Raw genomic sequence first — 15,701 nt, forward strand, 5'->3', positions numbered from 1 at the left:
CTCTACAAAGTAAGTGCCAGCCATCAGCAAAGAAATGCTTACATTTTGTCAGCCCTCCTGTTACATCTGAACAAAAGCCAACCAGCCTTTTGGACATGATGTTCTCTGATGGAATCAAATGTAAATATTCTGCTTCAAGAGAAGGCTGCCTTACAAAGAATCGCAAGAGAGACCACAAAGTGGTGGAAAACTGATTTCCAAGTCTTCATTCCTGCTGTAACAAAGAAGTATACTGATGCATACAGTGCACACAGTATGCTCTATGATTTTTGTTTCATTGTTTTTCATGCTCAGAAAAAAAAACCAAGCACAACAAAACCCCTGCAAGAGATAAAAGAATCTTCTACATCCTTGCAAGAACAAATCTTACCAGTTAAATGCTCAAACCCCTTACCTAGACAAGACTTCCGTCTGATTCGATGATAAATTGGCTTGACTTGTGGTTCTAACACAGAATATGCTGACCTAGATGTCTTCCAACTATTACCTGTTCCAAGTCTGGACACTAGTTGAATTCTTGAGATGCCTGGCAAAATATCACTCTGCTGCTCCCATTCCCCTGTGCCTCCAAGGTGAAGGTTGCTATTTCCCACAGCAGCTCAGAAGAGCTGTGAAGAGGTCTGCCTTACCTCAGCAAAACTTAAAGCCTCTCCTTTGGCCAATGCTGCAAAGAAAGCATGAAATATTTAAGTCAAAACATCTGTTTCATACAGCTTAGTCAGGATCTATGTTTAAATGCAGAAATTATTGTCTTATCCAACAAAGCCTTAATGTTGTAGTTGTTGTATAGAGAGGAAAACAGTAATATGGTATGTTCTTCAGTTAGAGTGTTTGAGTTGCTAGGATTGATTCTGGTTAGCAATGGAGTGCAAGGTTAAGATACAATAATATAAACATGGTAATAACTATTCATATGTTTTCAGCAAAAGTAATCAGCAAACCAGTGACACCAACATTAGCCAATATTGTTAGAACGCTTAGAACAGATATATGTGAATTAGAAAAATTTGACATAAAAGTAAATGTAGAAGAAAATGGAATCTGCTGGGGTGGAAGCAGGTTGATGTGGTTGGATACTATGTCACCCTATTTGTGTTCAGCCATTGTAATAATGCTGTAAAATACTATTCTCATCTCACAATATTTTCTAAAAACTCTGACCAGGTCATAGAATCACAGAATCACAGAATGGTTTGGGTTGGAAGGGACCATAAAGATCCTCTAGTTCCAAACCCCTGCCTGGGCAGGGACACCTTCTACTAGTCCAGGTTGCTCAAAGCCCTGTCCAACCTGGCCTTGAACACTGCCAGGGATAGGGCAGCCACAGCTTCTCTGGACAACCTGTTCACCCTCATAGTGAAGAATTTTTTCCTAATATCTAATCTGAATCTGTTCTTTTTCAGTTTAGAGTCATTCCCACTTGTCCTGTCATTACATACCTTTGTAAAAATCCCTCTCTGAATTTATCGTAGGCCCCCTTTAGGTAATGGAAAGCTTCACCTAAGGTCTCCTTGAGCCTTCCCTTCTCGAGGCTGAACAACCCCAACTCCCTCAGCCTGTCAAAGTCTGTGATACACTTTCTGAAACACCAGTTACCTGTGAAGAAGTCACATAGACCTAATGAGGGCTCAGAGAAAACAGTCCTTCCAAGGAGTGGTGCATAGGCCAGACAGACACAAGCATAAGCTACTTTAAAAAATCCTAGATATTATCTAACCCTTTGTTTTTTTCTGATCATCATTTAAATATGAGACCTGGTCATAGACTTCCCAGAAAAGTGACATAAATGGCTATACCTTACTGAGCATCTGGGCTGAGACTGGTTGCTCTGCAGAGCACTGTACACTCCTCTAAAAGTAGGGGACTTTCACCTCTACAGCTGACATGAAGAGTGATCTCTGCTGGGGTGCACTTGGAGTGACTCACAGGAGGATGGAGATACAATTAAATTTGTAACCATAAAAATGACATAAAAGAAATGCCCATTTATTTGAAAAAGCATTAACATATCAACATCACCTAGAGCTTTCCAAAAATAAATATTGTGACTCCAAAAGAGCTAGAAGAAAACATTTTAAATTGCGATAGATAGCTGCTTAACTATTTAGAAAGAGGAAGGAAATTACCCACTAACACCTAACCTCCATTTCTTTAGGCTTTTACTAGACTGCAATTCCTTTCTAAATAAAATGCACATCTCTCAGAGAACACTTCTCACCCCTACCCTCAAGTTATCATAAATGAATACTGTGGCCAGAAGAAGAAAGTAAAAGGTTTCCTTTTGTTAATGAATGACAGTTTAGCTTATAGCATTTCTTAAGGTTTCCAGGTGGAAGAAAGCAGTCCAATAGATTTTGCATCAGAAAGGTCACTTGGGGACATAATTATCGATGAAAGACATCACATTTTCTGCAATATGTGAAAGGAGATTACAGTTCTGAGTGCCTAGTTTTTTGTGAGGTTTTTCTGAGGTAGGTCCTGCTTATGTAGAAACATTTTCCCCCTCCCCGACTGGTCAAATTTTGTTGCATTTAAGAAAAGCACACATTATTACAGATTTCCATTGAATAATTTTAATAATAGCAGAAAGCTAATGGCTTTTCAGCAGAAATTCATTTTCTAAACTTGGCAGAAACCATACAGAATATCCATGTTGTTGCTGAAAGGCTCATGCTAGTCACTCTTGTAAAAATCTGACAAAAGCAGTTTGTACATTCATATAAATGTATTTAGGTAAGGTACAGCTGCTGAAATGAGTACCTAATTGATGTGAAATGCTGCCAGTGTGCCAAAATGAAATAACAGAATTTAATAAGGTGGAATTACTTCAGTTGTGACTTGGCCATCACATGAGGAGAGGTGCTTTGGTTTTTGAATAGTTTCGTATTACTTTATACACACTGAAGACTTTCATTTTACATCTTTTCATTGAGACTATTATGTAGAGATGTACTGTGCCTGCTAAATATTAATGAATGCTCTTTTTGGCACCACTGTGAGAAATGGTAGTCTTATTATCATTCCTGTAAATGATAATAATAATTCACAGGGATCGATAATCAATAAATTAATAAATTCAATCCATAAAATGATAATAAATCCCGTAAAAGATCATTTACAGATGTAAAGCCTCTAAATTACAGTCAGTGACTGATTTGGGGATATATTTTTGTCAATAAGGACAAGTCCCTTAAGTTGCCAGTGGGACAACTCAGTATATGTGCAAGTAATCTCACTTTTGTTAAGGTTACTGTGAATGGCTGAAGAAGCTTGAAGTTTTTTGCTTTATATGCTTTTCTCCTAAAGGAGTGGCACACCCAGCCGTTAAACCTCATAAACCACAGTTCAGTCCCTTAACCTTTGGACATACGCTTCTTACCATTGAAATGGGACCTGGTGCCATTCATGCCATTTCTGGGCACTGTCTGAATACTGGAACAGGTTCCAGGTGTGGAATTTTCAGTTCTGTGAAGCACTCTGAGCTCCTTTTGCTCTACCTCCCATACCATACCTGCTGACACTACCCACAACTGGTCAGCACTGACCTTGAGGAGGACCTCCAGCATCAGCAACAGCTGATGTTATCCTTCTTAAGTTATCCTTCTGAGCATCTGCTCCAAAATCCAGGCTGAGTGTGTCCTTCTGTAGTTCATGGCATCTGATGAATCATACCAGTGAGTGAGACAGATGTGGATGTATTTAAAAATAAAAGGGTTAAAAGATACTTTATATTTAAAACACCCCCCCCAAATAACTGCTTCTAAGCAAGATCACTCAATACAAAGCGCCTGACAAAAGTAATCAGCCTGAATGACTAAGCCACTATATCTTGCCAGAGTACAATGCTGTGTTCACAAAGAACATCACACAGAAGATGATTTTAAAGCTTTCAGCAGAGGTAGTTCCATGAAGTATTTAGATTTTTCATATGTTGTAATCCAAGGAAACACTTTGAAATGCAACAGGAGCAGATAACTGTAATTTCTCTCTCAGAAGAAACCCTAACCTGGTAATGACCCAATCATTTTTGCTGTATCTTCACTTTCATACACAGCTGTTGACGGGAAGATGATCTCAGTATTCCATATTCTGTGTGAGTCCTGTCCTTTTATTCTGATGTAATATTGGAGACATGAATAGCTGGAAGAATAGATATAATTTATTGATTGATAGGAACACAGAAGAGCAATATAGGGCATCTCACGCACACTAACACCACCCCTATTTGCTGTGCCTAGAAAGTCACTTGAAATCCCAAGTTCTTCCACAGAGCTTACTTTTGGCCTTCAGGCTCTGAGTTCTCACAGTCAAAAGAAGCTTATACCTGTTGAATCTAAGGGTTCAATATAAAGACCCTGATTTTTTCCTGAACATGGCTGTGATGGGGGCAGAATCTCACTGTACAGAAATGTGATTCCAGCTTTTCATTAGGCAAGTGTATTTTTAACTACTTATTTTAAGTGGCTCCTCTGCACTTTGGTTTAGTGTTATTTTTATAACGTGTAGCTGTGTAAAAGGTGCTGAGGGTGCATTTCCAGAACCTTTTTGTACATATGCAAAAATAATGAATGAATAAATAAATGCTCCTTTCACATGACCTCATCAAGGGGAAAGCCAAATTCCTGCAACAGAAAGCCAGCTGAGCAGAATTTTCCAAGTGCCTTTATTACGACATTATTTCTGTTCCTATTGCATCGCAGGGTCCTGGTCACAGCCCGGGACATTACGATGCTAAGTACCGTGCAAAAATAAATAGGATGTCTTTGCTCCAAGGGGCTTTCATAACAAACAGTGGTTGAAACAGAGTGGTATCTGCCAGTAGAGCCCAGGAACATTTTCTGAGTGTGGAAGTGTGTATCAGCACTTTCTTTTTACTCAGGCTCAAGGACAGATGGGATCGGTGTGATGACATCTGAAGTTCCATTTCAGCTACTGTGTATAAACTCATAAGTGCTTCAGAAGAGCCAAGCTATATACTTGCTGTACTTTGAAGAGGTAAGTTAAAACTCAAATGCTAATCAGCCGACTCTGCAGAGATGAAGCAGGGACAGTCAGCTCAGGTTTTCAAGTCAGCACTGCTGAGGGATTTTGCTTATGTAAACACTTGGGATCATGTTTTCTATGTCTACAACCATCTGAAATTTTGCATAGCTGCAGACTGAACATCTGCATAAAGCTGAATGAAAGATTTAGAAAGCAAATAAGGAGATTATGTAGAAAGACTGCATCTTTGTTGCAGCATTTTGGAGCTCAGACACAAAAAATCACACAGATTATATGAAACTAACAATGCAAAATAGTGTTTTCAATACATATCATACATCTGGACATTAGTTTTTATCACCTGTGTCTTCAGGTTTGAGCGAGGGTGGCATGCTGTTGGTAGTGAGGTTTGCTAAGTCAGTATTTAAGACACTGCATAGTTACAATAAATGGACCATATGGACGTATATTTGTGTAGGTAAAGGCAAATGGACTCATCTCTCAAATCTCATAGTGTCAGTGATACGGATGAGCTGCTGGAGTCCCAAGGTTTCATTAGCCCAAAAGTGGCAGCTATGCTTTTGGTATGGGAAAAGGCTCTAGCTCATGGATCCCCATGGAAAGTGACATCTCTCAAATTTACAGGAGTGAAGGAGACTTCAGCATCTTTATTTGCGCTTTTATTCATGCATCCATGCCCTAGCCGTGTCTGCACTTCAGATCTTTTGTGATATCCTCCCAGGCTGTGACTGTGCCCTGCCACGTGCCCCTCCTTATGCATGCAGCATCAAGTTAGAGTGTGACCTGAGGCTGCAAAGGAGGAAAGCATGCACAGCTCTTCTGCATCAAAAGGAAAACTAAAATTCCATAAGGGGATTTTACATATTGACTATCCCTTGGCAAGACACATACGCTGTTAGAATGACAAAATCACACCTATCCCACCCCCGCTCACCTGGGACATACCTGCTGGAAAATAACCTTCCTCCTTCCCTTCCTTCCTCCCTCCCCATGTCCTGCTTTCCCTCCTGTGAGCTTCTGGAATCACATGAACAGAGGGGCAGAGAAACAAGCCTGGGAGAGGAGAGCAGAGAAGGACTAGAAAGGGACTTGCAGCCTTAAATGGCTGCCTCTTCCCCTGCATTACTAGCACCTGAAGTGCTAAGTGGTATCAGGCTCCATTTCCAGAAAATACAACTAAATGCAAAGACAGTTTTCACAAAATCTCAATTTTTACGCAATTGGGTAAAAGTGAAATATTTTTGGATTGACCAGAATCAGAATGTTTTTGTTCAACCCAATTGAAGCATTTTGTTCTAGATCGGAGCAAGGCAAATCGGGGCTGTTAATACTGATGTTCTGCATCAGCCAGTTTTTCTCTGCATCAAGATCTTTGCCTAGTTTAAACCTCAGTACTGTACCATAATGTGCATGGCAAGTTTGGTAGGTGGAGCATGTAAGGAGGCAAGGGAATGAGGGGAAGGAGGCCCTGGGGCAGTTCAAGTGGGCACTGTTTCACTTTGGGAGTGTTGAAGCTCTTCAGTGAAATTATAGTGCTGCCAGAATAGTTTTCCGAATGCTAGAAGTACAGCTTGGAAGTAACTGGTGGGTTAAAACTGCAGATGAAAAGCCGTAGGCATTTGCAGCAATCAAGCAGTCTCTCTTTCAGAGAATGAGCAAAAATCCCACACAATTTAAATGCAATAAAAATACCAGGCAAATATGTGCCTGTAGCTTTTTCTTGGCACTTTCTTTCATCAACTAGCTAGTAATACTAGTGTTCACAGCCTACATATAGTCTTTTTCCAAGGATATTTCTTTAAAAAGAGGTAGTGTTTAAAAATATGATTGAAATTAATGTCTTGTGAGCAAATATCAGCAAGCCCTTATTTCAGGCTGTCAGTTAGATGACTACTTTTGTACTGCTGGGTTGGTTAGTGATATGCAGTTGAAATCACTACTGGTCTCCTTTGCTTCTTCCTCCATTAGCTTCTATTGTCTTGAACGTAAGCCTCAGTAATTCTTGTGCTGATTTGAATAAATAATAATTACAGTTCAGTAATCCCTGTTATAGCATAGCCTAATTAGTCTCTGTAGCTGACTGAAGCTCTTTAATCATGAAGATAGAAATGAATTAAATACAGGATAAACGAACCCCCACCCCCCCCCGAAACATTTTTCCTTCCAACATCATAAAAATGCTTCTCAAGGAACTATGGAAAAAAAAAATATTTCAAAAAGCATTTTAATTTGTTTTCCTGACTGACTGCCAACTCTTAATTTGTTGACATTTTTACTTTGCTCTCTTGGGTCTCAGCTGGAAGATGGACCATGTCTTGAAACGTAGATAACATTTTTATCCTTAAGTAATCTTCTCCTAGGAATGATGCTGCATGCATAAAACATCTGACATACAATAGACCAAACTAATCTCTTGTACAAGTCTATTAAAGTCAATGGAGTTAATCTAAGAATGAATTTGGCCCTATGAAGTATTCTGAAGAATGATGCAAAGCCTATCACATTACGTACAAGAAAAAAGAATACCAGAGCTGCACAGTTGGACAATTTAATCCTATTTTCATTTCAGCTCAAAAGCGTCTTGGTTGCTAGTTTCTATTCTGCATAGGTTTTTATACTGCAGTCATCACCACAATACCCAAGTACCTTCCAATAAGACATTAAATAGTGTTGCTAACATCTGGTGTATGTTTGTTTTCTCATCTTCTCCAATGCACTAAGAAGGTCTGTTTACAGTGAATAATGATCATGAGGAAAAGCTATTTGTCCATCAAGACTATTAAAAAAAGGAGCAGCATTTTTTACACAGAGAATCAAAGAGCGTGAAAACACGATTCTTTTCTACACTTCAGAAATGCAGCTTTAGACTTAGAAGGTCTAAAAAGTATTTTCTGCAGATGTCTCAGAAGGAACACTTTGCGACATGAATACATTCATAATGCCTTTCTGTACCCAAAATTGTTTCAAGGAAAAGTCTTGTGAGAAGAAGCTGAGTTGTCAAGTCAGTAGGAAGTGTCTCACCTTGTGGAGGATGCTCAGCCCCTACTGCGAATGGCAAGTTGAGAGCAGAGCAGGAGGGGAGAGTTTAAGGCTTGGCTCCAGGGGTGCTCAACTGCCAGCTGGAGTAGACAGCAGGAGTGTGAATGCTGCCTCTTTTAATGCAGAATGGGAAGGAGTTAAGTAAACCATTCACACAATGAAATCAGAAATAAAGGAGAACTTGGGATTTGACCAATCCCCCTTACAAATGAGTGGTGTATATTGCTCAAGACACAAAAAGAAATCTTAAAAAATGATCAGAGGTCAGAAGTACCATGTTGCATTAAGTGGTCAAAAAACATGTGTGCATTCGAGCTCTAGACTCAGTTCTTTCAATACATCTAACAGATAAATTGTGCTGTTAATCATCTACATTTGAAGCTTATACTTCAAATTTAGATGAATCCTAGCAAGCACAGGATTTGTTACCTCCCAATTTAAATTCAGTTGAGTAGCATCTCTGCGGAGAAGCTAATTGCACAGATTTTTCTGTGGTCTTTATATGAAACATTTCCTCTTTTCTGTTTGAGCAGCAAGGCTTTTGTTAGCTCCGCAGATAACCACGGTTCAAATTAATGCCTATCAGTACCTTCTTTGTGGGGGTTTTGGTTACATTTTTTTGGGGGGTGGGTGTGGAGCAGGGATTTATATGAGTTTGATTTCACCTCCTTACACAGGGCTGTGCGATAATGCCCCCAGTTTCTCCTAACAGACATTTCCTTGGGTAAGAGTGTTTCTTTTCCAGCTCTTTCATCACACAGTGCCTCTCCCTGCAGAGAGTTCAGGTGCTCCTGTGAGTCTTTGTTACTGAAAAAGTTTCTGTTTCTTTGGATTCCCTGCAATATGATTTAATTCAGTAAGATTCTTAAAAGACAGTAATTTAAACAGAAATAAAGGTAGAACTGGGAATCTAAAATGCAAGATGAAGTTGCCTCCAAATTTATCCATCTTGGAAGAGTATCCAGGAATGGTTCAAACCACTCCAATGAGCTGTCTTCTTGGAGGGCATGTCAATACAAGTTACACTCAGTTTACACTGAGTAACAGCCTTGAAAACCCTCATGTGGGTTCTGCTAGTGGGCAGAATTGGTCCATCTCATGGGAAGATGGTCAGAAGGTGAGGAATATTGGCATCACAAAGAAACTGAAGCTGATGAAATAAAACGAACTTAGTGGCAGCAGTGGCTTTCTCCCTAGTGCTGAAGAGGAACTGCAATTCCATCTCAGTTACACTACTTTGCAACTCCAAAGACACCACAGAGTACAGAAACTTGCCTCGTGGCTGGAATCTTGCAGTCAGTACTTTCAAATGACATATGCACATACTTCAGACAAACTGTGATTTATTTCAGTAGTACCTGTACCTTTGAATCCTGTGTTTTATTATTGAACCAATCCACATGGTCAGTGTTCATAAATATCTGTGATAACCACTACAAACATTGCATGAAAGTGGGACCAGAACCTGCTGTTGGTAACAAGAATATCCTCCTCTTCGTTCCTGAGTGAGCTGCAAACACAGAACACTCAGGTCAAACTGCCTTTCTTATTCACTTTTAGCCTGATGCGTTTTTTTGCTATTTATTATTCTCTGATTTGTAGTAGAAAGGAAAATACATTTTTCTTGCTCTAAAATTATATTGATTACATGGTCTAGACAGAAAGAGCCACTGTTGCATCTCACATTGTTTTTATCCCTGGAGTTTGCTGCTTTGCTGGTGAAAGAACCAGACCAAATTCTTACAAATAAACCGAGTCTGGAAGTATTGAGCTAAAGGCAGGAGCATTTCAAGAAACAATTGGAACCCATTTTGAAAAAGTAAAGACACAAATGTAAAGCAGAGAGACTACATTGCCTTTCATCCCCTGTGCTCCAGCCCCTGCTTTTTGATCTGTGACTCCTCAGTGAGGTAAAAGAAAGTTTTTATCAAAATATCCCTATCATTTAGGTACTATAATAACCTGCAATCTACAGGCTTTCAGGACTCATAGAGGTTAGGTAACTGCCTTTTGTTCAGCTCCTCATTCTCTATCATTTTCATTCTAAGCACCCAAGACAGAATGTCAGGGAAATCTATGGGTTGATTTCTATTTGAGCTGAATTAGACAATGCTAAGTGCTGTAAACGTGTCTGTTACTATCTTTAAAGATCTCCATAATGAGCAGCAGTTTATCAGTGATTTACACCTCTTCTGTTACCATCATCCACATTAATAAAGGGCTCCAAGATCCTCTCCATCTCTTGGCCAAAGCATTTTGGTTTTACACATTCCATATAAAATTTGATGATGAACTGTGGCTAGGTGGATCTTATCATAATATTATGACCATTTACTTAACCATTTTATTGCTTGAACTGTTAAGATTGTATTGTGTTGCTGCAGAAACGCAACAGAAAGCTGTAAGAGTGCATGATGGCAGAAGGTAAAGATGCTTTGTATTGCTGATGTCTTAAGGGGGAAAAAAAGATGATCTAAAAAATCCCCCAAAGACTCATTAGGAAGCATTCTATTTGCACATTAGTGTATTGTGCTAAATTTACTTGATAATTTTGATGTCAACAGCAGCTAGTACTAATGAAAAGCTTATGCAACATCACAGAGTTCAGTAAACTAAAAATACAAATAAAAAACCAGTTTAAAGACTTAGATTGCACCAAACTGTAATTATCTGTAATTAACAGTTCAGAGTTACAAACACTATCAACAGGCAACAGAGGACACATTTACAGTGTGTATAAACACCATTACTAGCAAGGTTTTAATTTGTTGTTTTTTCTTTTCCCTTCTACGAGCAGTTCAAATGGTTTAGATAAGCTAGATGTCAGTAAGGAAATCAGGCCAGGTTAATGTTATCTACTGTGTTCTAGTTCAAGATGGTCTTAAGCTGCTGCTTAAATTCACCTCTCTCTGAAAATAAATATCCTAAACACAAGCTTGACACTAGCATGTGCTAAGACCACATTTCTTACAGCAGCAGACACATGAATATTTTCCTGACTTAGAAGGATATAATCCTCATTTTAAAGCTTTCCAGTCAAGGCAAACCAGATTTTAGAGTCATCACGCTATCAGGAATGTTGTAATGTAAACCATACTTCTCTCCAAACCAAATCCAACAAAAGGAAGACAAATCTTATTCATATGTGGTCAGGCTCTATGGGGAGATTACTATGAAGATTCAGGGCTGATCTGACTGTGAATTTCATGCCTTTTATGGACTTTTAAGTAACTGTGTTTAAAAAAGATGGGAAAAGGTACCTGGATACCTTTTAAAAGAGGGGCACTGGACTTGTATAAGATGGACAATAAATTTGAAGTGAGAGAGGAGCTCATCAAAGCAAAGACAGCTGAAGGCCACATACAGGCTTATCTAAAGTAGTAGGCTCTGCAAAACCCAAATTCAAACAAATCCATGAATACAGAAGAACTTCACTCACATCAGGAACTTAAAAGAGGCAGATATATTGCCATACTTATGCATATACTTTTTGCAAACCAGCCACATCTGCCCTCACTGTGTCCTTTAATGTATGAGACTCTGCATGGTGGGATTAAATGACTTCTAAAACATAATTTTCACATGCTTGTTTGTTTTGACTGATTTCTTAATACAGTATAAAATACTTGCCAGAAACAATCCTTCTTTGTCAGATAAATGCACCAAAATAAACATCCCTTGATTTATGCTTGGCAGCAGTTGAAGAAAAGCTTTGTCAATAGGAAATTTCTTCTGCTGAAACAATTGGTTATTAAATCCATCCTAAGTGATTTTTCAGGATCATGCAGCTCTTACAAGTGTATTTTTTTTCTAGTAGATTTTTCCATTTTTCTTTTACCTTCACCTTGGCTTTTTCCTTTACCATAGCAAATATGGATTTTTCCATGCAGGGCTATCCAAGGGAGCACTGGGTAGTCCTGCACGTACCTTGAATATGTACATCCTGAATGCCAGGTTGGTTCATGCAAATATTGGACCCAGACCTGGACCGGAATATTACTCTTGGTCACCCTGCCCAGTACCCATTCTGACCTCCATTTGGTTAGTCATCCTTTGAGGATCTAGCATGTAACTATCCAGCTTTGCTTCCTTCTGGTAGCTAACACATTTGTCTTCTTCTTTTACAAGATTATACATTTTTTCATATGAGGTAGTACCAAAACCCATGCTAATAACCCAGACGTAGGATGTCTACTAGTCTAATGACAAGGCTTGCTTCCTTGCCATAGAAGGAAATTAGCTTGTCAGGATTTGCTCTTGCTAAAGCTGCTCCCTTACTCCTTGAGATCTTCAAGCATACAGGAGGCTTGATCAGGGTAACCACAGAGAGATGTAGAGCTGACGAGTCAGTCATTCCCTGCTCTTACCCAATCCAAACATACCTACCTGCATTTTTCCTTCTTCCTGGTATTTCTCCCACCCTCCCTGAATATTTGAAGAGGACCACTCACAGGTGAGACAGCCTTAGCAGCATCTTCAGCCTAAGAAAAGCTCATCTGGCATGCCTGATTGGAAAGCCTCCAAGCTAATCAGTGACCGGCTCCCTTTTCCTTACCCCATTTTACTTTTCACTGCCATTAATTTTAAGAGCCATTTGTTCACAGCCTTTCCTTAAGGAACACTGATACAAAAAGTCTTTCCAGAAGACTTGGCTGTTCAAGACAGGTCTTGAGTCTACATTAGCCTCCACCTCCCAGTTTTTTCTCCCCACCATGCAGCCTTCCCTGCTCATTACACATCACTGTCCCCTCTGGGGGCCCCCACTTCCACTCCTCCACCTCCCTTTGCTTCCCTGCAGATCCTGCCTTACTATTCCTGAGTAGTAAAGCACTGGAGCAACAACATCCACATTATCCTGTTTGCTCTATCCTGGTTTAGAATCCATCACTGAACAGATGGTAGGAGGTTTGAGAGAGTTCATCATGTAGTCCGGAGGTGAGCTCACAAGGAAGATTTGTGCTTGTGGTACAAGCTGTTGGGACAGCCAGCAGCAGGGGTGGCATGGGATGCATGCTTTTATCTTCTTTACGATGTCCAGAAACCTGGTGACTCCAAATGGGTCCAAATCACAATTATGTATAATTTTTTTCCCCTAAGAATGATTATTTACATCTCAGATAAATTTGTCTCAATCCTACATATCCTTAAACAAGTTTAAAATCTATGCACAAATGTTCAGGCATTACAAGCATTTGTGCCACACACTACTGAAGATACACCACCCCGACTCTTTTAACCAATTGCAACCCACAGCGGTGTTCAAACTGCAAGCATCTGTCATCACTCCACTGAGGAGAATCTTCAGAGAGATACCAGTTTAAAGCAATAAGCAAGCAATGAGTTATTTTCGGAGAACAGTGACCCCTGTGACACTGTGCTGCAAGCAGGGAAAAGAAAAGTCAGTTAATTGTGTCAAGTGTTCTGTTTGATTAGTCAGTCAGGTCTAAGTGATGTGATTTGTCTAGTGATTTGGTGGTTGTTCCTTGTGCAGAACAGAAGGAAATACATCAAAGCAATACACAAAGCAGAATGGAAGGAGGTCATGGCTGAAACATTTCCTTAAGAATCTCAGCAGCAAGGCAGGCAGGGCAGAGGAGGGAGCCCTTGGGGAACAGGGAAGGAGAGCTAAGGGGCTGGCAGTGTGGAAGGAAGGATGGGAGGAGATGGTTGCTTGGTGCCAGGCCTGTGGCAGGCCATGGGGAGGGGAAGGTGGCTGATGCAGCTGATGCTCAAGTGCCACTGCCCTATGGCTTGTAATAGTTGTGCAGTGCAGAAGATAAAGATGCAACAGGCAATGTGGCTATTAGGGAGAAAGCTCGCATCGAGCCCAGCCTCGTGACTGAGGGTTAGTGCTACACTACCAGCACACAGCACTGAAGGGGGAAAGAACGCTTCATGCAACATGAGCTGCTTACACTGGGTAAATGCACGCAATGCTGTGCTGGGAATGGAATGCTCTGTTCCTCTTCACGTTAACAGGAGCACAAGGCTTCATCCCTTGACACTGTGTAAAAGCATGCTTGTGGTACCTGCAAGGGTCTTCCTCCCAGTTCTCTCTTTGAAGCCAGTTCAGATTGCTCTACAGCATTTCCCGGAGGTGGCTGGCACCAGACGGTTCAGCTGTGTCTCCTTGTCCAAGGATTCAGCCATGATTTATGTTTCAGACAAGCAGGCACAGCTGGCAGGTAACATCTCTCAAGAGCTGTGATTGCTCAAAGTCTGGGAGATGCAGTGTTCCCAGTGCTCCCCACCCGGTTGCTATAGAGACGTACAGCCAGGTGATGCTGAGGTGCGTCCCGGGTCAGAACACCAAAGCCTTATGTGAAACTACTCATGAAATAATTTGCCTTTTGAATAAAGTGTAAATGGCAAGAGGCACACGTTTGCATTCCTTTGTGATGTGTAAGAAGCTCCTGGTATTTTCTATGTATGAGGATGTGGAGAGCTGGCTTTTAGCTATGATGTATCAAGAATCAGGGTCTAAGCTCCATATATTTTCCTTTTTGGAGGTTCCAGTGATTCTGGCTGAGCACTAAAAGCTGCCTCTTCTCACAGTTATATTTTTTTTTTAATGGTGATTTTATCAGTGCAGTTCAACAAAGAAACTATGAGCTTCCAAGTGAAGGTCACGCTTACTCTCATTTGCTGATGCACTGCATTTCCTTAACCTATGCACCAGGCTGTGTTGGAAAAAAAAAACCAACAGGGGAAATATCTGAAATTCTGGTGTGGTAAAAATGAAACTGAAAAGAAACTTCCCATGTTTTAATTTCCTGTGGAAAAACAAATGCCTAAATTTTAATTTGAGCTTTTATTTCTATGCTAGGAAGAGGGAAGATAGTGCACCTCCACCTTTTGCCAAGGATGGTTTACTCTCAAGTTCAAAGTTTACTCTCAAGTTCAGAACTCAGCAGGTTCAAATATCTACAAACTTAGAGGCTCATGAGATCTAGAAGTCAGAAAGCTCATATATGTTCTGAGCCTTCCCTCAGTTAAACAGAGAAAAAGTAAACAAAGTGCAACAGGTGAGGATTTGCAATTTAAAAGTCACTGCATGACTTTTGTATGTAAACATCACTCCATCAAAGTCCCATCCATTGAAAATGCACGTTACACCAGAGGTCACATACTGGATAATAATGTGAATAAATCTTCCTATTCTACCTACTACTACAAGACTACCTAGCACAACCCTGTGAGCTGTGCTCTTCTAGGGTCCATCTCTGCCTGAAGCCAGCAGTTACACAACACATTCAGTCCTTGCCGTCCTGCTAAAGGAGCATTACTTCATTCTGGTGGAACGTGTGTTTGCCGGGCAGCGGCATTTCCCAGTGTGCAGATCACACCCATGTCCCCCGCAGCCAAGCTCCATTGCTGCCGCCCTAAGAACACGAGGGACAGCCTGCAGCTTGCAGCCTTCAGAAGAGGCAAACACTGGTGGCTCAGGTTTTAGAGATGCCTTTACTAAAGATTTCCAGGCAAGAACATCCTTCTCTAAACCAGGAACTACACTGCCATTTTATCTTACAAATATGTGGTTGAGTGATCATCTAGAAATCTGCCCAGCTTTTGTTTAAGTTTTTGCAGTCTTCTTTTAAACAAAATACCTTACCTTTCCATGCAGCAAACAGAAATCTGTTGTCATATTTGGTTAAAAT

Source organism: Neopsephotus bourkii, unplaced genomic scaffold (assembly GCF_033783945.1).
Source record: "Neopsephotus bourkii isolate Nb327-2 ecotype Australia unplaced genomic scaffold, CSIRO-AGI_Nbou_v1 NB_272, whole genome shotgun sequence".
NCBI classification, from domain to species: Eukaryota; Metazoa; Chordata; class Aves; order Psittaciformes; family Psittacidae; genus Neopsephotus; species Neopsephotus bourkii.